Below are 21,790 nucleotides of genomic sequence, written 5' to 3' on the forward strand. Positions count from 1 at the left end.
CAAATACCACCAGAAAAGGTTTACCTAGACAAAAATGCCAGTACATGTTACCCGAGATACGATGGGTTATGCAAATACAGACAAGCCAAAGGACGGCCTACTGCAGGGGATTATGGGAGAAGGCAGAGCGGCCTCATTTGCATGTCTTTACAGCTCTTTAGCGGGCTTCCGTAGGCACTTGTAGTGATGAGCTTCACCAGCACCATACCATGGGCATGCCAATGGAATTGGGCTATGGAAGGTCACCCTGTGCTTTTGAAGGATCCCTTACACACAGTCCAATAGAACCACACGGGTCGACAGGACAAAAAGAGCTAACCTGAAGAACGCGGGAAATGCTTCCAACATGCTGCGACGCATTTCGCTACCGAGGGAAAGCCCTACAGGATTAGAGCAGGTTCAGCTTTGGCTAGATACACCAGAAACTTTGATCCAAGCCCAGAAAATTCAACCACTTTTCAAACACTTCCATAACCCGTTGGTAAAACGAGACAATCCGATCAGCGTCTACGTCATGTTCCTCACCACCACCAACAACAACATTGGCAAAGTCGAAAGATCTTCCAAAAACGGAGCAACTCAATCTATTTTTCAACAAGTGAGCAAGCCCAGCATCAGCTAGGCATCAAAAAATTCTCTGAAACTCATGGTTGTTCCTCTCCACGGAAATCTTTAGTAAAAGGCGAAAGATTTATACGATCTGAAGAGAAACCAGAGTATAAAGAACCCCAGCCCTAAACGAGGTTGCCGGCGGCACACAGATGCTGCTCAGCTCACGGTGACTCCTGATTTCATATCATTCACAAACAGAGCCAAATAAGGTGCGGAACCCAATCAAAGGAAAAGGATACTTCAGATCCAAATACCACCAGAAAAGGTTTACCTAGACAAAAATGCCAGTACACGTTACCCGAGATACGATGGGTTATGCAAATACAGACAAGCCAAAGGACGGCCTACTGCAGGGGATTATGGGAGAAGGCAGAGCGGCCTCATTTGCATGTCTTTACAGCTCTTTAGCGGGCTTCCGTAGGCACTTGTAGTGATGAGCTTCACCAGCACCATATCATGGGCATGCCAATGGAATTGGGCTATGGAAGGTCACCCTGTGCTTTTGAAGGATCCCTTACACACAGTCCAATAGAACCACACGGGTCGACAGGACAAAAAGAGCTAACCTGAAGAACGCGGGAAATGCTTCCAACATGCTGCGACGCATTTCGCTACCGAGGGAAAGCCCTACAGGATTAGAGCAGGTTCAGCTTTGGCTAGATACACCAGAAACTTTGATCCAAGCCCAGAAAATTCAACCACTTTTCAAACACTTCCATAACCCGTTGGTAAAACGAGACAATCCGATCAGCGTCTACGTCATGTTCCTCACCACCACCAACAACAACATTGGCAAAGTCGAAAGATCTTCCAAAAACAGAGCAACTCAATCTATTTTTCAACAAGTGAGCAAGCCCAGCATCAGCTAGGCATCAAAAAATTCTCTGAAACTCATGGTTGTTCCTCTCCACGGAAATCTTTAGTAAAAGGCGAAAGATTTATACGATCTGAAGAGAAACCAGAGTATAAAGAACCCCAGCCCTAAACGAGGTTGCCGGCGGCACACAGATGCTGCTCAGCTCACGGTGACTCCTGATTTCATATCATTCACAAACAGAGCCAAATAAGGTGCGGAACCCAATCAAAGGAAAAGGATACTTCAGATCCAAATACCACCAGAAAAGGTTTACCTAGACAAAAATGCCAGTACACGTTACCCGAGATACGATGGGTTATGCAAATACAGACAAGCCAAAGGACGGCCTACTGCAGGGGATTATGGGAGAAGGCAGAGCGGCCTCATTTGCATGTCTTTACAGCTCTTTAGCGGGCTTCCGTAGGCACTTGTAGTGATGAGCTTCACCAGCACCATACCATGGGCATGCCAATGGAATTGGGCTATGGAAGGTCACCCTGTGCTTTTGAAGGATCCCTTACACACAGTCCAATAGAACCACACGGGTCGACAGGACAAAAAGAGCTAACCTGAAGAACGCGGGAAATGCTTCCAACATGCTGCGACGCATTTCGCTACCGAGGGAAAGCCCTACAGGATTAGAGCAGGATCAGCTTTGGCTAGATACACCAGAAACTTTGATCCAAGCCCAGAAAATTCAACCACTTTTCAAACACTTCCATAACCCGTTGGTAAAACGAGACAATCCGATCAGCGTCTACGTCATGTTCCTCACCACCACCAACAACAACATTGGCAAAGTCGAAAGATCTTCCAAAAACGGAGCAACTCAATCTATTTTTCAACAAGTGAGCAAGCCCAGCATCAGCTAGGCATCAAAAAATTCTCTGAAACTCATGGTTGTTCCTCTCCACGGAAATCTTTAGTAAAAGGCGAAAGATTTATACGATCTGAAGAGAAACCAGAGTATAAAGAACCCCAGCCCTAAACGAGGTTGCCGGCGGCACACAGATGCTGCTCAGCTCACGGTGACTCCTGATTTCATATCATTCACAAACAGAGCCAAATAAGGTGCGGAACCCAATCAAAGGAAAAGGATACTTCAGATCCAAATACCACCAGAAAAGGTTTACCTAGACAAAAATGCCAGTACACGTTACCCGAGATACGATGGGTTATGCAAATACAGACAAGCCAAAGGACGGCCTACTGCAGGGGATTATGGGAGAAGGCAGAGCGGCCTCATTTGCATGTCTTTACAGCTCTTTAGCGGGCTTCCGTAGGCACTTGTAGTGATGAGCTTCACCAGCACCATACCATGGGCATGCCAATGGAATTGGGCTATGGAAGGTCACCCTGTGCTTTTGAAGGATCCCTTACACACAGTCCAATAGAACCACACGGGTCGACAGGACAAAAAGAGCTAACCTGAAGAACGCGGGAAATGCTTCCAACATGCTGCGACGCATTTCGCTACCGAGGGAAAGCCCTACAGGATTAGAGCAGGTTCAGCTTTGGCTGGATACACCAGAAACTTTGATCCGAGCCCAGAAAATTCAACCACTTTTCAAACACTTCCATAACCCGTTGGTAAAACGAGACAATCCGATCAGCGTCTACGTCATGTTCCTCACCACCACCAACAACAACATTGGCAAAGTCGAAAGATCTTCCAAAAACGGAGCAACTCAATCTATTTTTCAACAAGTGAGCAAGCCCAGCATCAGCTAGGCATCAAAAAATTCTCTGAAACTCATGGTTGTTCCTCTCCACGGAAATCTTTAGTAAAAGGCGAAAGATTTATACGATCTGAAGAGAAACCAGAGTATAAAGAACCCCAGCCCTAAACGAGGTTGCCGGCGGCACACAGATGCTGCTCAGCTCACGGTGACTCCTGATTTCATATCATTCACAAACAGAGCCAAATAAGGTGCGGAACCCAATCAAAGGAAAAGGATACTTCAGATCCAAATACCACCAGAAAAGGTTTACCTAGACAAAAATGCCAGTACACGTTACCCGAGATACGATGGGTTATGCAAATACAGACAAGCCAAAGGACGGCCTACTGCAGGGGATTATGGGAGAAGGCAGAGCGGCCTCATTTGCATGTCTTTACAGCTCTTTAGCGGGCTTCCGTAGGCACTTGTAGTGATGAGCTTCACCAGCACCATACCATGGGCATGCCAATGGAATTGGGCTATGGAAGGTCACCCTGTGCTTTTGAAGGATCCCTTACACACAGTCCAATAGAACCACACGGGTCGACAGGACAAAAAGAGCTAACCTGAAGAACGCGGGAAATGCTTCCAACATGCTGCGACGCATTTCGCTACCGAGGGAAAGCCCTACAGGATTAGAGCAGGTTCAGCTTTGGCTGGATACACCAGAAACTTTGATCCGAGCCCAGAAAATTCAACCACTTTTCAAACACTTCCATAACCCGTTGGTAAAACGAGACAATCCGATCAGCGTCTACGTCATGTTCCTCACCACCACCACCAACAACAACATTGGCAAAGTCGAAAGATCTTCCAAAAACAGAGCAACTCAATCTATTTTTCAACAAGTGAGCAAGCCCAGCATCAGCTAGGCATCAAAAAATTCTCTGAAACTCATGGTTGTTCCTCTCCACGGAAATCTTTAGTAAAAGGCGAAAGATTTATACGATCTGAAGAGAAACCAGAGTATAAAGAACCCCAGCCCTAAACGAGGTTGCCGGCGGCACACAGATGCTGCTCAGCTCACGGTGACTCCTGATTTCATATCATTCACAGAGCCAAATAAGGTGCGGAACCCAATCAAAGGGAAAAGGATACTTCAGATCCAAATACCACCAGAAAAGGTTTACCTAGACAAAAATGCCAGTACATGTTACCCGAGATACGATGGGTTATGCAAATACAGACAAGCCAAAGGACGGCCTACTGCAGGGGATTATGGGAGAAGGCAGAGAGGCCTCATTTGCATGTCTTTACAGCTCTTTAGCGGGCTTCCGTAGGCACTTGTAGTGATGAGCTTCACCAGCACCATACCATGGGCATGCCAATGGAATTGGGCTATGGAAGGTCACCCTGTGCTTTTGAAGGATCCCTTACACACAGTCCAATAGAACCACACGGGTCGACAGGACAAAAAGAGCTAACCTGAAGAACGCGGGAAAATGCTTCCAACATGCTGCGACGCATTTCGCTACCGAGGGAAAGCCCTACAGGATTAGAGCAGGTTCAGCTTTGGCTAGATACACCAGAAACTTTGATCCGAGCCCAGAAAATTCAACCACTTTTCAAACACTTCCATAACCCGTTGGTAAAACGAGACAATCCGATCAGCGTCTACGTCATGTTCCTCACCACCAACAACAACATTGGCAAAGTCGAAAGATCTTCCAAAAACAGAGCAACTCAATCTATTTTTCAACAAGTGAGCAAGCCCAGCATCAGCTAGGCATCAAAAAATTCTCTGAAACTCATGGTTGTTCCTCTCCACGGAAATCTTTAGTAAAAGGCGAAAGATTTATACGATCTGAAGAGAAACCAGAGTATAAAGAACCCCAGCCCTAAACGAGGTTGCCGGCGGCACACAGATGCTGCTCAGCTCACGGTGACTCCTGATTTCATATCATTCACAAACAGAGCCAAATAAGGTGCGGAACCCAATCAAAGGAAAAGGATACTTCAGATCCAAATACCACCAGAAAAGGTTTACCTAGACAAAAATGCCAGTACATGTTACCCGAGATACGATGGGTTATGCAAATACAGACAAGCCAAAGGACGGCCTACTGCAGGGGATTATGGGAGAAGGCAGAGCGGCCTCATTTGCATGTCTTTACAGCTCTTTAGCGGGCTTCCGTAGGCACTTGTAGTGATGAGCTTCACCAGCACCATACCATGGGCATGCCAATGGAATTGGGCTATGGAAGGTCACCCTGTGCTTTTGAAGGATCCCTTACACACAGTCCAATAGAACCACACGGGTCGACAGGACAAAAAGAGCTAACCTGAAGAACGCGGGAAATGCTTCCAACATGCTGCGACGCATTTCGCTACCGAGGGAAAGCCCTACAGGATTAGAGCAGGTTCAGCTTTGGCTAGATACACCAGAAACTTTGATCCGAGCCCAGAAAATTCAACCACTTTTCAAACACTTCCATAACCCGTTGGTAAAACGAGACAATCCGATCAGCGTCTACGTCATGTTCCTCACCACCACCAACAACATTGGCAAAGTCGAAAGATCTTCCAAAAACAGAGCAACTCAATCTATTTTTCAACAAGTGAGCAAGCCCAGCATCAGCTAGGCATCAAAAAATTCTCTGAAACTCATGGTTGTTCCTCTCCACGGAAATCTTTAGTAAAAGGCGAAAGATTTATACGATCTGAAGAGAAACCAGAGTATAAAGAACCCCAGCCCTAAACGAGGTTGCCGGCGGCACACAGATGCTGCTCAGCTCACGGTGACTCCTGATTTCATATCATTCACAGAGCCAAATAAGGTGCGGAACCCAATCAAAGGAAAAGGATACTTCAGATCCAAATACCACCAGAAAAGGTTTACCTAGACAAAAATGCCAGTACATGTTACCCGAGATACGATGGGTTATGCAAATACAGACAAGCCAAAGGACGGCCTACTGCAGGGGATTATGGGAGAAGGCAGAGCGGCCTCATTTGCATGTCTTTACAGCTCTTTAGCGGGCTTCCGTAGGCACTTGTAGTGATGAGCTTCACCAGCACCATACCATGGGCATGCCAATGGAATTGGGCTATGGAAGGTCACCCTGTGCTTTTGAAGGATCCCTTACACACAGTCCAATAGAACCACACGGGTCGACAGGACAAAAAGAGCTAACCTGAAGAACGCGGGAAATGCTTCCAACATGCTGCGACGCATTTCGCTACCGAGGGAAAGCCCTACAGGATTAGAGCAGGTTCAGCTTTGGCTAGATACACCAGAAACTTTGATCCAAGCCCAGAAAATTCAACCACTTTTCAAACACTTCCATAACCCGTTGGTAAAACGAGACAATCCGATCAGCGTCTACGTCATGTTCCTCACCACCACCAACAACAACATTGGCAAAGTCGAAAGATCTTCCAAAAACGGAGCAACTCAATCTATTTTTCAACAAGTGAGCAAGCCCCAGCATCAGCTAGGCATCAAAAAATTCTCTGAAACTCATGGTTGTTCCTCTCCACGGAAATCTTTAGTAAAAGGCGAAAGATTTATACGATCTGAAGAGAAACCAGAGTATAAAGAACCCCAGCCCTAAACGAGGTTGCCGGCGGCACACAGATGCTGCTCAGCTCACGGTGACTCCTGATTTCATATCATTCACAAACAGAGCCAAATAAGGTGCGGAACCCAATCAAAGGAAAAGGATACTTCAGATCCAAATACCACCAGAAAAGGTTTACCTAGACAAAAATGCCAGTACACGTTACCCGAGATACGATGGGTTATGCAAATACAGACAAGCCAAAGGACGGCCTACTGCAGGGGATTATGGGAGAAGGCAGAGCGGCCTCATTTGCATGTCTTTACAGCTCTTTAGCGGGCTTCCGTAGGCACTTGTAGTGATGAGCTTCACCAGCACCATACCATGGGCATGCCAATGGAATTGGGCTATGGAAGGTCACCCTGTGCTTTTGAAGGATCCCTTACACACAGTCCAATAGAACCACACGGGGTCGACAGGACAAAAAGAGCTAACCTGAAGAACGCGGGAAATGCTTCCAACATGCTGCGACGCATTTCGCTACCGAGGGAAAGCCCTACAGGATTAGAGCAGGATCAGCTTTGGCTAGATACACCAGAAACTTTGATCCAAGCCCAGAAAATTCAACCACTTTTCAAACACTTCCATAACCCGTTGGTAAAACGAGACAATCCGATCAGCGTCTACGTCATGTTCCTCACCACCACCAACAACAACATTGGCAAAGTCGAAAGATCTTCCAAAAACGGAGCAACTCAATCTATTTTTCAACAAGTGAGCAAGCCCAGCATCAGCTAGGCATCAAAAAATTCTCTGAAACTCATGGTTGTTCCTCTCCACGGAAATCTTTAGTAAAAGGCGAAAGATTTATACGATCTGAAGAGAAACCAGAGTATAAAGAACCCCAGCCCTAAACGAGGTTGCCGGCGGCACACAGATGCTGCTCAGCTCACGGTGACTCCTGATTTCATATCATTCACAAACAGAGCCAAATAAGGTGCGGAACCCAATCAAAGGAAAAGGATACTTCAGATCCAAATACCACCAGAAAAGGTTTACCTAGACAAAAATGCCAGTACACGTTACCCGAGATACGATGGGTTATGCAAATACAGACAAGCCAAAGGACGGCCTACTGCAGGGGATTATGGGAGAAGGCAGAGCGGCCTCATTTGCATGTCTTTACAGCTCTTTAGCGGGCTTCCGTAGGCACTTGTAGTGATGAGCTTCACCAGCACCATACCATGGGCATGCCAATGGAATTGGGCTATGGAAGGTCACCCTGTGCTTTTGAAGGATCCCTTACACACAGTCCAATAGAACCACACGGGTCGACAGGACAAAAAGAGCTAACCTGAAGAACGCGGGAAATGCTTCCAACATGCTGCGACGCATTTCGCTACCGAGGGAAAGCCCTACAGGATTAGAGCAGGTTCAGCTTTGGCTGGATACACCAGAAACTTTGATCCGAGCCCAGAAAATTCAACCACTTTTCAAACACTTCCATAACCCGTTGGTAAAACGAGACAATCCGATCAGCGTCTACGTCATGTTCCTCACCACCACCAACAACATTGGCAAAGTCGAAAGATCTTCCAAAAACAGAGCAACTCAATCTATTTTTCAACAAGTGAGCAAGCCCAGCATCAGCTAGGCATCAAAAAATTCTCTGAAACTCATGGTTGTTCCTCTCCACGGAAATCTTTAGTAAAAGGCGAAAGATTTATACGATCTGAAGAGAAACCAGAGTATAAAGAACCCCAGCCCTAAACGAGGTTGCCGGCGGCACACAGATGCTGCTCAGCTCACGGTGACTCCTGATTTCATATCATTCACAAACAGAGCCAAATAAGGTGCGGAACCCAATCAAAGGAAAAGGATACTTCAGATCCAAATACCACCAGAAAAGGTTTACCTAGACAAAAATGCCAGTACACGTTACCCGAGATACGATGGGTTATGCAAATACAGACAAGCCAAAGGACGGCCTACTGCAGGGGATTATGGGAGAAGGCAGAGCGGCCTCATTTGCATGTCTTTACAGCTCTTTAGCGGGCTTCCGTAGGCACTTGTAGTGATGAGCTTCACCAGCACCATACCATGGGCATGCCAATGGAATTGGGCTATGGAAGGTCACCCTGTGCTTTTGAAGGATCCCTTACACACAGTCCAATAGAACCACACGGGTCGACAGGACAAAAAGAGCTAACCTGAAGAACGCGGGAAATGCTTCCAACATGCTGCGACGCATTTCGCTACCGAGGGAAAGCCCTACAGGATTAGAGCAGGATCAGCTTTGGCTAGATACACCAGAAACTTTGATCCAAGCCCAGAAAATTCAACCACTTTTCAAACACTTCCATAACCCGTTGGTAAAACGAGACAATCCGATCAGCGTCTACGTCATGTTCCTCACCACCACCAACAACAACATTGGCAAAGTCGAAAGATCTTCCAAAAACGGAGCAACTCAATCTATTTTTCAACAAGTGAGCAAGCCCAGCATCAGCTAGGCATCAAAAAATTCTCTGAAACTCATGGTTGTTCCTCTCCACGGAAATCTTTAGTAAAAGGCGAAAGATTTATACGATCTGAAGAGAAACCAGAGTATAAAGAACCCCAGCCCTAAACGAGGTTGCCGGCGGCACACAGATGCTGCTCAGCTCACGGTGACTCCTGATTTCATATCATTCACAAACAGAGCCAAATAAGGTGCGGAACCCAATCAAAGGAAAAGGATACTTCAGATCCAAATACCACCAGAAAAGGTTTACCTAGACAAAAATGCCAGTACACGTTACCCGAGATACGATGGGTTATGCAAATACAGACAAGCCAAAGGACGGCCTACTGCAGGGGATTATGGGAGAAGGCAGAGCGGCCTCATTTGCATGTCTTTACAGCTCTTTAGCGGGCTTCCGTAGGCACTTGTAGTGATGAGCTTCACCAGCACCATACCATGGGCATGCCAATGGAATTGGGCTATGGAAGGTCACCCTGTGCTTTTGAAGGATCCCTTACACACAGTCCAATAGAACCACACGGGTCGACAGGACAAAAAGAGCTAACCTGAAGAACGCGGGAAATGCTTCCAACATGCTGCGACGCATTTCGCTACCGAGGGAAAGCCCTACAGGATTAGAGCAGGTTCAGCTTTGGCTGGATACACCAGAAACTTTGATCCGAGCCCAGAAAATTCAACCACTTTTCAAACACTTCCATAACCCGTTGGTAAAACGAGACAATCCGATCAGCGTCTACGTCATGTTCCTCACCACCACCAACAACATTGGCAAAGTCGAAAGATCTTCCAAAAACAGAGCAACTCAATCTATTTTTCAACAAGTGAGCAAGCCCAGCATCAGCTAGGCATCAAAAAATTCTCTGAAACTCATGGTTGTTCCTCTCCACGGAAATCTTTAGTAAAAGGCGAAAGATTTATACGATCTGAAGAGAAACCAGAGTATAAAGAACCCCAGCCCTAAACGAGGTTGCCGGCGGCACACAGATGCTGCTCAGCTCACGGTGACTCCTGATTTCATATCATTCACAAACAGAGCCAAATAAGGTGCGGAACCCAATCAAAGGAAAAGGATACTTCCGATCCAAATACCACCAGAAAAGGTTTACCTAGACAAAAATGCCAGTACATGTTACCCGAGATACGTTCGGGTTATGCAAATACAGACAAGCCAAAGGACGGCCTACTGCAGGGGATTATGGGAGAAGGCAGAGCGGCCTCATTTGCATGTCTTTACAGCTGTTTAGCGGGCTTCCGTAGGCACTTGTAGCGATGAGCTTCACCAGCACCATACCACGGGCGTGCCAATGGAATTGGGCTATGGAAGGTCACCCTGTGCTTTTGAAGGATCCCTTACACACAGTCCAATAGAACCACACGGGTCGACAGGCCAAAAAGAGCTAACCTGAAGAACGCGGGAAATGCTTCCGACATGCTGCGACGCATTTCGCTACCGAAGGGAAAGCCCTACAGGATTAGAGCAGGATCAGCTTTGGCTGGATACACCAGAAACTTTGAGCCGAGCCCAGAAAATTCAACCACTTTTCAAACAGCTCCATAACCCGTTGGTAAAACGAGACAATCCGATCAGCGTCTACGTCATGTTCCTCACCACCACCACCACCACCACCACCAACAACATTGGCCAAGACCAAAGATCTTCCAAAAACAGAGCAACTCAATCTATTTTTCAACAAGTGAGCAAGCCCAGCATCAGCTAGGCATCAAAAAATTCTCTGAAACTCATGGTTGTTCCTCTCCACGGAAATCTTTAGTAAAAGGCAAAAGATTTATACGATCTGAAGAGAAACCAGAGTATAAAGAACCCCAGCCCTAAACGAGGTTGCCGGCGGCACACAGATGCTGCTCAGCTCACGGTGACTCCTGATTTCATATCATTCACAAACAGAGCCAAATAAGGTGCGGAACCCAATCAAAGGAAAAGGATACTTCCGATCCAAATACCACCAGAAAAGGTTTACCTAGACAAAAATGCCAGTACATGTTACCCGAGATACGATGGGTTATGCAAATACAGACAAGCCAAAGGACGGCCTACTGCAGGGGATTATGGGAGAAGGCAGAGCGGCCTCATTTGCATGTCTTTACAGCTGTTTAGCGGGCTTCCGTAGGCACTTGTAGCGATGAGCTTCACCAGCACCATACCACGGGCATGCCAATGCAATTGGGCTATGGAAGGTCACCCTGTGCTTTTGAAGGATCCCTTACACACAGTCCAATAGAACCACACGGGTCGACAGGCCAAAAAGAGCTAACCTGAAGAACGCGGGAAATGCTTCCGACATGCTGCCACGCATTTCGCTACCGAAGGGAAAGCCCTACAGGATTAGAGCAGGATCAGCTTTGGCTGGATACACCAGAAACTTTGAGCCGAGCCCAGAAAATTCAACCACTTTTCAAACAGCTCCATAACCCGTTGGTAAAACGAGACAATCCGATCAGCGTCTACGTCATGTTCCTCACCACCACCAACAACAACATTGGCAAAGTCGAAAGATCTTCCAAAAACGGAGCAACTCAATCTATTTTTCAACAAGTGAGCAAGCCCAGCATCAGCTAGGCATCAAAAAATTCTCTGAAACTCATGGTTGTTCCTCTCCACGGAAATCTTTAGTAAAAGGCGAAAGATTTATACGATCTGAAGAGAAACCAGAGTATAAAGAACCCCAGCCCTAAACGAGGTTGCCGGCGGCACACAGATGCTGCTCAGCTCACGGTGACTCCTGATTTCATATCATTCACAAACAGAGCCAAATAAGGTGCGGAACCCAATCAAAGGAAAAGGATACTTCAGATCCAAATACCACCAGAAAAGGTTTACCTAGACAAAAATGCCAGTACACGTTACCCGAGATACGATGGGTTATGCAAATACAGACAAGCCAAAGGACGGCCTACTGCAGGGGATTATGGGAGAAGGCAGAGCGGCCTCATTTGCATGTCTTTACAGCTCTTTAGCGGGCTTCCGTAGGCACTTGTAGTGATGAGCTTCACCAGCACCATACCATGGGCATGCCAATGGAATTGGGCTATGGAAGGTCACCCTGTGCTTTTGAAGGATCCCTTACACACAGTCCAATAGAACCACACGGGTCGACAGGACAAAAAGAGCTAACCTGAAGAACGCGGGAAATGCTTCCAACATGCTGCGACGCATTTCGCTACCGAGGGAAAGCCCTACAGGATTAGAGCAGGTTCAGCTTTGGCTGGATACACCAGAAACTTTGATCCGAGCCCAGAAAATTCAACCACTTTTCAAACACTTCCATAACCCGTTGGTAAAACGAGACAATCCGATCAGCGTCTACGTCATGTTCCTCACCACCACCAACAACAACATTGGCAAAGTCGAAAGATCTTCCAAAAACAGAGCAACTCAATCTATTTTTCAACAAGTGAGCAAGCCCAGCATCAGCTAGGCATCAAAAAATTCTCTGAAACTCATGGTTGTTCCTCTCCACGGAAATCTTTAGTAAAAGGCGAAAGATTTATACGATCTGAAGAGAAACCAGAGTATAAAGAACCCCAGCCCTAAACGAGGTTGCCGGCGGCACACAGATGCTGCTTAGCTCACGGTGACTCCTGATTTCATATCATTCACAAACAGAGCCAAATAAGGTGCGGAACCCAATCAAAGGAAAAGGATACTTCAGATCCAAATACCACCAGAAAAGGTTTACCTAGACAAAAATGCCAGTACATGTTACCCGAGATACGATGGGTTATGCAAATACAGACAAGCCAAAGGACGGCCTACTGCAGGGGATTATGGGAGAAGGCAGAGCGGCCTCATTTGCATGTCTTTACAGCTCTTTAGCGGGCTTCCGTAGGCACTTGTAGTGATGAGCTTCACCAGCACCATACCATGGGCATGCCAATGGAATTGGGCTATGGAAGGTCACCCTGTGCTTTTGAAGGATCCCTTACACACAGTCCAATAGAACCACACGGGTCGACAGGACAAAAAGAGCTAACCTGAAGACCGCGGGAAATGCTTCCAACATGCTGCGACGCATTTCGCTACCGAGGGAAAGCCCTACAGGATTAGAGCAGGTTCAGCTTTGGCTAGATACACCAGAAACTTTGATCCAAGCCCAGAAAATTCAACCACTTTTCAAACACTTCCATAACCCGTTGGTAAAACGAGACAATCCGATCAGCGTCTACGTCATGTTCCTCACCACCACCAACAACAACATTGGCAAAGTCGAAAGATCTTCCAAAAACAGAGCAACTCAATCTATTTTTCAACAAGTGAGCAAGCCCAGCATCAGCTAGGCATCAAAAAATTCTCTGAAACTCATGGTTGTTCCTCTCCACGGAAATCTTTAGTAAAAGGCGAAAGATTTATACGATCTGAAGAGAAACCAGAGTATAAAGAACCCCAGCCCTAAACGAGGTTGCCGGCGGCACACAGATGCTGCTTAGCTCACGGTGACTCCTGATTTCATATCATTCACAAACAGAGCCAAATAAGGTGCGGAACCCAATCAAAGGAAAAGGATACTTCAGATCCAAATACCACCAGAAAAGGTTTACCTAGACAAAAATGCCAGTACATGTTACCCGAGATACGATGGGTTATGCAAATACAGACAAGCCAAAGGACGGCCTACTGCAGGGGATTATGGGAGAAGGCAGAGCGGCCTCATTTGCATGTCTTTACAGCTCTTTAGCGGGCTTCCGTAGGCACTTGTAGTGATGAGCTTCACCAGCACCATACCATGGGCATGCCAATGGAATTGGGCTATGGAAGGTCACCCTGTGCTTTTGAAGGATCCCTTACACACAGTCCAATAGAACCACACGGGTCGACAGGACAAAAAGAGCTAACCTGAAGACCGCGGGAAATGCTTCCAACATGCTGCGACGCATTTCGCTACCGAGGGAAAGCCCTACAGGATTAGAGCAGGTTCAGCTTTGGCTAGATACACCAGAAACTTTGATCCAAGCCCAGAAAATTCAACCACTTTTCAAACACTTCCATAACCCGTTGGTAAAACGAGACAATCCGATCAGCGTCTACGTCATGTTCTCACCACCACCAACAACAACATTGGCAAAGTCGAAAGATCTTCCAAAAACAGAGCAACTCAATCTATTTTTCAACAAGTGAGCAAGCCCAGCATCAGCTAGGCATCAAAAAATTCTCTGAAACTCATGGTTGTTCCTCTCCACGGAAATCTTTAGTAAAAGGCGAAAGATTTATACGATCTGAAGAGAAACCAGAGTATAAAGAACCCCAGCCCTAAACGAGGTTGCCGGCGGCACACAGATGCTGCTCAGCTCACGGTGACTCCTTATTTCATATCATTCACAAACAGAGCCAAATAAGGTGCGGAACCCAATCAAAGGAAAAGGATACTTCAGATCCAAATACCACCAGAAAAGGTTTACCTAGACAAAAATGCCAGTACACGTTACCCGAGATACGATGGGTTATGCAAATACAGACAAGCCAAAGGACGGCCTACTGCAGGGGATTATGGGAGAAGGCAGAGCGGCCTCATTTGCATGTCTTTACAGCTCTTTAGCGGGCTTCCGTAGGCACTTGTAGTGATGAGCTTCACCAGCACCATACCATGGGCATGCCAATGGAATTGGGCTATGGAAGGTCACCCTGTGCTTTTGAAGGATCCCTTACACACAGTCCAATAGAACCACACGGGTCGACAGGACAAAAAGAGCTAACCTGAAGAACGCGGGAAATGCTTCCAACATGCTGCGACGCATTTCGCTACCGAGGGAAAGCCCTACAGGATTAGAGCAGGTTCAGCTTTGGCTAGATACACCAGAAACTTTGATCCAAGCCCAGAAAATTCAACCACTTTTCAAACACTTCCATAACCCGTTGGTAAAACGAGACAATCCGATCAGCGTCTACGTCATGTTCCTCACCACCACCAACAACAACATTGGCAAAGTCGAAAGATCTTCCAAAAACGGAGCAACTCAATCTATTTTTCAACAAGTGAGCAAGCCCAGCATCAGCTAGGCATCAAAAAATTCTCTGAAACTCATGGTTGTTCCTCTCCACGGAAATCTTTAGTAAAAGGCGAAAGATTTATACGATCTGAAGAGAAACCAGAGTATAAAGAACCCCAGCCCTAAACGAGGTTGCCGGCGGCACACAGATGCTGCTCAGCTCACGGTGACTCCTGATTTCATATCATTCACAAACAGAGCCAAATAAGGTGCGGAACCCAATCAAAGGAAAAGGATACTTCAGATCCAAATACCACCAGAAAAGGTTTACCTAGACAAAAATGCCAGTACATGTTACCCGAGATACGATGGGTTATGCAAATACAGACAAGCCAAAGGACGGCCTACTGCAGGGGATTATGGGAGAAGGCAGAGCGGCCTCATTTGCATGTCTTTACAGCTCTTTAGCGGGCTTCCGTAGGCACTTGTAGTGATGAGCTTCACCAGCACCATACCATGGGCATGCCAATGGAATTGGGCTATGGAAGGTCACCCTGTGCTTTTGAAGGATCCCTTACACACAGTCCAATAGAACCACACGGGTCGACAGGACAAAAAGAGCTAACCTGAAGAACGCGGGAAATGCTTCCAACATGCTGCGACGCATTTCGCTACCGAGGGAAAGCCCTACAGGATTAGAGCAGGTTCAGCTTTGGCTAGATACACCAGAAACTTTGATCCAAGCCCAGAAAATTCAACCACTTTTCAAACACTTCCATAACCCGTTGGTAAAACGAGACAATCCGATCAGCGTCTACGTCATGTTCCTCACCACCACCAACAACAACATTGGCAAAGTCGAAAGATCTTCCAAAAACGGAGCAACTCAATCTATTTTTCAACAAGTGAGCAAGCCCAGCATCAGCTAGGCATCAAAAAATTCTCTGAAACTCATGGTTGTTCCTCTCCACGGAAATCTTTAGTAAAAGGCGAAAGATTTATACGATCTGAAGAGAAACCAGAGTATAAAGAACCCCAGCCCTAAACGAGGTTGCCGGCGGCACACAGATGCTGCTCAGCTCACGGTGACTCCTGATTTCATATCATTCACAAACAGAGCCAAATAAGGTGCGGAACCCAATCAAAGGAAAAGGATACTTCAGATCCAAATACCACCAGAAAAGGTTTACCTAGACAAAAATGCCAGTACATGTTACCCGAGATACGATGGGTTATGCAAATACAGACAAGCCAAAGGACGGCCTACTGCAGGGGATTATGGGAGAAGGCAGAGCGGCCTCATTTGCATGTCTTTACAGCTCTTTAGCGGGCTTCCGTAGGCACTTGTAGTGATGAGCTTCACCAGCACCATACCATGGGCATGCCAATGGAATTGGGCTATGGAAGGTCACCCTGTGCTTTTGAAGGATCCCTTACACACAGTCCAATAGAACCACACGGGTCGACAGGACAAAAAGAGCTAACCTGAAGAACGCGGGAAATGCTTCCAACATGCTGCGACGCATTTCGCTACCGAGGGAAAGCCCTACAGGTTTAGAGCAGGTTCAGCTTTGGCTAGATACACCAGAAACTTTGATCCGAGCCCAGAAAATTCAACCACTTTTCAAACACTTCCATAACCCGTTGGTAAAACGAGACAATCCGATCAGCGTCTACGTCATGTTCCTCACCACCACCACCAACAACAACATTGGCAAAGTCGAAAGATCTTCCAAAAACAGAGCAACTCAATCTATTTTTCAACAAGTGAGCAAGCCCAGCATCAGCTAGGCATCAAAAAATTCTCTGAAACTCATGGTTGTTCCTCTCCACGGAAATCTTTAGTAAAAGGCGAAAGATTTATACAATCTGAAGAGAAACCAGAGTATAAAGAACCCCAGCCCTAAACGAGGTTGCCGGCGGCACACAGATGCTGCTTAGCTCACGGTGACTCCTGATTTCATATCATTCACAAACAGAGCCAAATAAGGTGCGGAACCCAATCAAAGGAAAAGGATACTTCAGATCCAAATACCACCAGAAAAGGTTTACCTAGACAAAAATGCCAGTACATGTTACCCGAGATACGATGGGTTATGCAAATACAGACAAGCCAAAGGACGGCCTACTGCAGGGGATTATGGGAGAAGGCAGAGCGGCCTCATTTGCATGTCTTTACAGCTCTTTAGCGGGCTTCCGTAGGCACTTGTAGTGATGAGCTTCACCAGCACCATACCATGGGCATGCCAATGGAATTGGGCTATGGAAGGTCACCCTGTGCTTTTGAAGGATCCCTTACACACAGTCCAATAGAACCACACGGGTCGACAGGACAAAAAGAGCTAACCTGAAGACCGCGGGAAATGCTTCCAACATGCTGCGACGCATTTCGCTACCGAGGGAAAGCCCTACAGGATTAGAGCAGGTTCAGCTTTGGCTAGATACACCAGAAACTTTGATCCAAGCCCAGAAAATTCAACCACTTTTCAAACACTTCCATAACCCGTTGGTAAAACGAGACAATCCGATCAGCGTCTACGTCATGTTCCTCACCACCACCAACAACAACATTGGCAAAGTCGAAAGATCTTCCAAAAACAGAGCAACTCAATCTATTTTTCAACAAGTGAGCAAGCCCAGCATCAGCTAGGCATCAAAAAATTCTCTGAAACTCATGGTTGTTCCTCTCCACGGAAATCTTTAGTAAAAGGCGAAAGATTTATACGATCTGAAGAGAAACCAGAGTATAAAGAACCCCAGCCCTAAACGAGGTTGCCGGCGGCACACAGATGCTGCTCAGCTCACGGTGACTCCTGATTTCATATCATTCACAAACAGAGCCAAATAAGGTGCGGAACCCAATCAAAGGAAAAGGATACTTCAGATCCAAATACCACCAGAAAAGGTTTACCTAGACAAAAATGCCAGTACATGTTACCCGAGATACGATGGGTTATGCAAATACAGACAAGCCAAAGGACGGCCTACTGCAGGGGATTATGGGAGAAGGCAGAGCGGCCTCATTTGCATGTCTTTACAGCTCTTTAGCGGGCTTCCGTAGGCACTTGTAGTGATGAGCTTCACCAGCACCATATCATGGGCATGCCAATGGAATTGGGCTATGGAAGGTCACCCTGTGCTTTTGAAGGATCCCTTACACACAGTCCAATAGAACCACACGGGTCGACAGGACAAAAAGAGCTAACCTGAAGAACGCGGGAAATGCTTCCAACATGCTGCGACGCATTTCGCTACCGAGGGAAAGCCCTACAGGTTTAGAGCAGGTTCAGCTTTGGCTAGATACACCAGAAACTTTGATCCGAGCCCAGAAAATTCAACCACTTTTCAAACACTTCCATAACCCGTTGGTAAAACGAGACAATCCGATCAGCGTCTACGTCATGTTCCTCACCACCACCACCAACAACAACATTGGCAAAGTCGAAAGATCTTCCAAAAACAGAGCAACTCAATCTATTTTTCAACAAGTGAGCAAGCCCAGCATCAGCTAGGCATCAAAAAATTCTCTGAAACTCATGGTTGTTCCTCTCCACGGAAATCTTTAGTAAAAGGCGAAAGATTTATACGATCTGAAGAGAAACCAGAGTATAAAGAACCCCAGCCCTAAACGAGGTTGCCGGCGGCACACAGATGCTGCTTAGCTCACGGTGACTCCTGATTTCATATCATTCACAAACAGAGCCAAATAAGGTGCGGAACCCAATCAAAGGAAAAGGATACTTCAGATCCAAATACCACCAGAAAAGGTTTACCTAGACAAAAATGCCAGTACATGTTACCCGAGATACGATGGGTTATGCAAATACAGACAAGCCAAAGGACGGCCTACTGCAGGGGATTATGGGAGAAGGCAGAGCGGCCTCATTTGCATGTCTTTACAGCTCTTTAGCGGGCTTCGGTAGGCACTTGTAGTGATGAGCTTCACCAGCACCATACCATGGGCATGCCAATGGAATTGGGCTATGGAAGGTCACCCTGTGCTTTTGAAGGATCCCTTACACACAGTCTTACACACAAAATCTTCCAAAAACAGAGCAACTCAATCTATTTTTCAACAAGTGAGCAAGCCCAGCATCAGCTAGGCATCAAAAAATTCTCTGAAACTCATGGTTGTTCCTCTCCACGGAAATCTTTAGTAAAAGGCGAAAGATTTATACGATCTGAAGAGAAACCAGAGTATAAAGAACCCCAGCCCTAACGAGACAATCCGATCCGTGTCTACGTCATGTTCCTCACCACCAACATTGGCCAAGACGAAAGATCTTCCAAAATCAGAGCAACTCAAGAAAGTGAAATCTTTAAATTATTTCTGCACGCGACATTAAAATTTTTAGCAGGACGTCAATGATTAAAAAAAATATTAAAAAAAGGAAGGAAACAATTGAGAAATATGTAACAGAAAATAAATGACTGCTTATATAAAAATTATGTATTTTTAAGCCAATGCTAAGGAAAAAAAATAATTTCCAGTTTGTGTCTAAGAAAATAAAACAGGTGTACCTCGGTTTACGAATGAAAATCCACTTAAAATAATGCCTCGGTTTACAAATTTTTTTCATAATACGAACAGATTAATTGGATTTCAATGCATTTACAATTATTTTTTAATCATGTCCCTGTACAGTACTATGCCTTTATAAAACGTTTTGAGCAGATAAAATACTTTTTTTTTACTTTTTCTGACCTCTGGAACAGATTAATTGGTTTTCAATGCATTCCTATGTGAAACTGCGTATCGGTTTAAGAATATTTCGCAATACGAACGGAATAATTGGTTTTTGATGCATTTACGAATTGATTTTTAATCATGTCCCTGTACTGTACTATGCCTTTATAAAGAGTTTTGAACAGATAAAATATTTTTTTTTTCTCACCTCCGGAACGGATTCATTGGTTTTCAATGCATTCCTATGGGAAACCGTGCTTCGGCCTACAAATGTTTCGCAATATGAAAAGTCCCGCAGAGCGAATTAAATTTGTAAACCGAGGTACGCCTGTTGTCTGTTCTGGGAATGTAATTGCTTTCTATTGCTATAACAATAGATATATATCCTGTATAATATTATGTCAGCAAAATAAATTGTTTTCATTTTTTAAACTGATATTGTTTTTAATCAGATTTTACCTCCATCATCTCCTCCCTTGACAAGATATTGCTTTAAGCAAAAGATAGAAAACTTAAAATGGCAAAACAAATAAATATATAAAGGATAATTTTTTTAGTGTTTTCTTGATTTTACCTTTTTACTACAAAATCACATTTAAAATAAAATTATATTAAAATAAATTATTAAAATATTATATATATATAATATATATAATAATATATTATAATAATATATATTAAAATAATTATATTAAAATAATAAAATAAATTATATTTAAATTAAAAAGGAGAAACATCATCCAGGAAGTATTTAGTTCAGCAGCGTCATAGCAACGCTACAAACTACATAAAGAACTAATTTCAATAATAATTTATTTCTGATATTTAACCTTTAAGAAAGCCCAGCATCAGCTAGGCATCAAAAAATTGTTAGAAACTCATAATTGTTCCTCTCCACGGAAATCTTTAGTAAAAGGCGAAAGATTTATACGATCTGAAGAGAAACCAGAGTATACAGATGGTAGCAGGAGGTGAACTCCCCAACCAAAGACGGACTTTGTACAACTAAGAGAGACTAAAAGAATTCAATTTTTTTCCGATTCACCATCAAAGACAATATATACTGTATAATAAAAAACAAGAATTATTGACCAAATACAAGGAAAACATTAGACAAAATTATAGGTGTACGTGTGTTCATGCCAACACAAATGCATCATGGGTATGCAAATTAGGCAGTGCCAGGCGGAGCTTTACAGACAGGAAAAAAAAAAAAAAAAACAGCTGCAAAAGAATGCAGGAAGTGAGAAGGCGAGAATGTGTCTAGTGAGCTCCGCGCCATGTAAAGGGCGACCACCGCTGACAAATGACAAAAACAAAAAAGGAAAAAAAGAAAAAGAAAAAAAAAAACTGAACCGTAAAATTTTACTATCCAGAAATAAAATTAAAAAAAAAAAAAAAAGATATTATAGATCTATAATGAAGGAAATAGATTATTTTGTTTTATAAGTAATGTTAATCAAAGTTGGGAAGGTCCATAGAATATTTGGGAATATTTTCTTTAACAAAGTATTATAAATATATTATTTATATTATAAAGTATATAAATATACTGTATAGAAAAATATAAGAAAGGAAACAAATTCTGCAAGATTCACCATGAAAGAATACATATTCTTTATAATAAAAAAGAATAATTATTGACCAAATACAGTGAAAATATCAAACAAAATTATAGGTGTACGTGTGTTCATGCTAACAAATGCATCATGGGTATGCAAATTAAACAGTGCCAGGCGGAGCTTTGCGAACAGAAAAAAAAAAAAAAAAAAAAAAACACCAAAAAAAAGAATGCAGGAAGTGAGAAGGCGAGAATGCGTCTAGTGAGCACCGCGCCATGAAAAGGGTGACCACCGCTGACAAACGACAAACAAAGAAGGAAAAAAATTAAAATTAAAAAAAAAAAAAAAAAAAAACGTAAAATTTTAATATCCACAAATAACTTAG

The 21,790-nt window shown here is 44.7% G+C and overlaps 1 protein-coding gene and 24 non-coding genes across 25 annotated transcripts in view; all 25 read right to left on the reverse strand.

The window, feature by feature from the left end:
• Positions 1-21,790, reverse strand: part of HECTD3 (HECT domain E3 ubiquitin protein ligase 3) — a 106,276-nt gene that overhangs the window by 64,531 nt on the left and 19,955 nt on the right. The window lies entirely within an intron of this gene.
• Positions 606-720, reverse strand: LOC149431373 (U5 spliceosomal RNA). Its single transcript, XR_016309297.1, has one exon. It is a non-coding gene; the product is annotated as a U5 spliceosomal RNA (small nuclear RNA).
• On the reverse strand, positions 1,465-1,579 carry LOC149431374 (U5 spliceosomal RNA). The gene has a single exon (XR_016309298.1). It is a non-coding gene; the product is annotated as a U5 spliceosomal RNA (small nuclear RNA).
• Positions 2,324-2,438, reverse strand: LOC149431375 (U5 spliceosomal RNA). The gene has a single exon (XR_016309299.1). It is a non-coding gene; the product is annotated as a U5 spliceosomal RNA (small nuclear RNA).
• Positions 3,183-3,297, reverse strand: LOC149431376 (U5 spliceosomal RNA). Its single transcript, XR_016309301.1, has one exon. It is a non-coding gene; the product is annotated as a U5 spliceosomal RNA (small nuclear RNA).
• Positions 4,045-4,159, reverse strand: LOC149431377 (U5 spliceosomal RNA). The gene has a single exon (XR_016309302.1). It is a non-coding gene; the product is annotated as a U5 spliceosomal RNA (small nuclear RNA).
• LOC149431378 (U5 spliceosomal RNA) lies at positions 4,899-5,013 on the reverse strand. The gene has a single exon (XR_016309303.1). It is a non-coding gene; the product is annotated as a U5 spliceosomal RNA (small nuclear RNA).
• LOC149431379 (U5 spliceosomal RNA) lies at positions 5,755-5,869 on the reverse strand. Its single transcript, XR_016309304.1, has one exon. It is a non-coding gene; the product is annotated as a U5 spliceosomal RNA (small nuclear RNA).
• LOC149431380 (U5 spliceosomal RNA) lies at positions 6,612-6,725 on the reverse strand. The gene has a single exon (XR_016309326.1). It is a non-coding gene; the product is annotated as a U5 spliceosomal RNA (small nuclear RNA).
• LOC149431381 (U5 spliceosomal RNA) lies at positions 7,471-7,585 on the reverse strand. Its single transcript, XR_016309305.1, has one exon. It is a non-coding gene; the product is annotated as a U5 spliceosomal RNA (small nuclear RNA).
• LOC149431382 (U5 spliceosomal RNA) lies at positions 8,327-8,441 on the reverse strand. The gene has a single exon (XR_016309306.1). It is a non-coding gene; the product is annotated as a U5 spliceosomal RNA (small nuclear RNA).
• On the reverse strand, positions 9,186-9,300 carry LOC149431383 (U5 spliceosomal RNA). The gene has a single exon (XR_016309307.1). It is a non-coding gene; the product is annotated as a U5 spliceosomal RNA (small nuclear RNA).
• Positions 10,042-10,156, reverse strand: LOC149431384 (U5 spliceosomal RNA). Its single transcript, XR_016309308.1, has one exon. It is a non-coding gene; the product is annotated as a U5 spliceosomal RNA (small nuclear RNA).
• LOC149431385 (U5 spliceosomal RNA) lies at positions 10,915-11,029 on the reverse strand. The gene has a single exon (XR_016309323.1). It is a non-coding gene; the product is annotated as a U5 spliceosomal RNA (small nuclear RNA).
• On the reverse strand, positions 11,775-11,889 carry LOC149431386 (U5 spliceosomal RNA). The gene has a single exon (XR_016309309.1). It is a non-coding gene; the product is annotated as a U5 spliceosomal RNA (small nuclear RNA).
• On the reverse strand, positions 12,634-12,748 carry LOC149431387 (U5 spliceosomal RNA). The gene has a single exon (XR_016309310.1). It is a non-coding gene; the product is annotated as a U5 spliceosomal RNA (small nuclear RNA).
• LOC149431388 (U5 spliceosomal RNA) lies at positions 13,493-13,607 on the reverse strand. The gene has a single exon (XR_016309312.1). It is a non-coding gene; the product is annotated as a U5 spliceosomal RNA (small nuclear RNA).
• LOC149431389 (U5 spliceosomal RNA) lies at positions 14,351-14,465 on the reverse strand. Its single transcript, XR_016309313.1, has one exon. It is a non-coding gene; the product is annotated as a U5 spliceosomal RNA (small nuclear RNA).
• Positions 15,210-15,324, reverse strand: LOC149431390 (U5 spliceosomal RNA). Its single transcript, XR_016309314.1, has one exon. It is a non-coding gene; the product is annotated as a U5 spliceosomal RNA (small nuclear RNA).
• On the reverse strand, positions 16,069-16,183 carry LOC149431391 (U5 spliceosomal RNA). Its single transcript, XR_016309315.1, has one exon. It is a non-coding gene; the product is annotated as a U5 spliceosomal RNA (small nuclear RNA).
• On the reverse strand, positions 16,931-17,045 carry LOC149431392 (U5 spliceosomal RNA). Its single transcript, XR_016309325.1, has one exon. It is a non-coding gene; the product is annotated as a U5 spliceosomal RNA (small nuclear RNA).
• On the reverse strand, positions 17,790-17,904 carry LOC149431393 (U5 spliceosomal RNA). The gene has a single exon (XR_016309316.1). It is a non-coding gene; the product is annotated as a U5 spliceosomal RNA (small nuclear RNA).
• LOC149431394 (U5 spliceosomal RNA) lies at positions 18,652-18,766 on the reverse strand. The gene has a single exon (XR_016309317.1). It is a non-coding gene; the product is annotated as a U5 spliceosomal RNA (small nuclear RNA).
• On the reverse strand, positions 19,243-19,357 carry LOC149431395 (U5 spliceosomal RNA). The gene has a single exon (XR_016309318.1). It is a non-coding gene; the product is annotated as a U5 spliceosomal RNA (small nuclear RNA).
• On the reverse strand, positions 20,683-20,797 carry LOC149431396 (U5 spliceosomal RNA). Its single transcript, XR_016309278.1, has one exon. It is a non-coding gene; the product is annotated as a U5 spliceosomal RNA (small nuclear RNA).

Source organism: Staurois parvus, unplaced genomic scaffold (assembly GCF_062004578.1).
Source record: "Staurois parvus isolate SC_StPar_1 unplaced genomic scaffold, SC_StPar_1.0 ptg002282l, whole genome shotgun sequence".
NCBI classification, from domain to species: Eukaryota; Metazoa; Chordata; class Amphibia; order Anura; family Ranidae; genus Staurois; species Staurois parvus.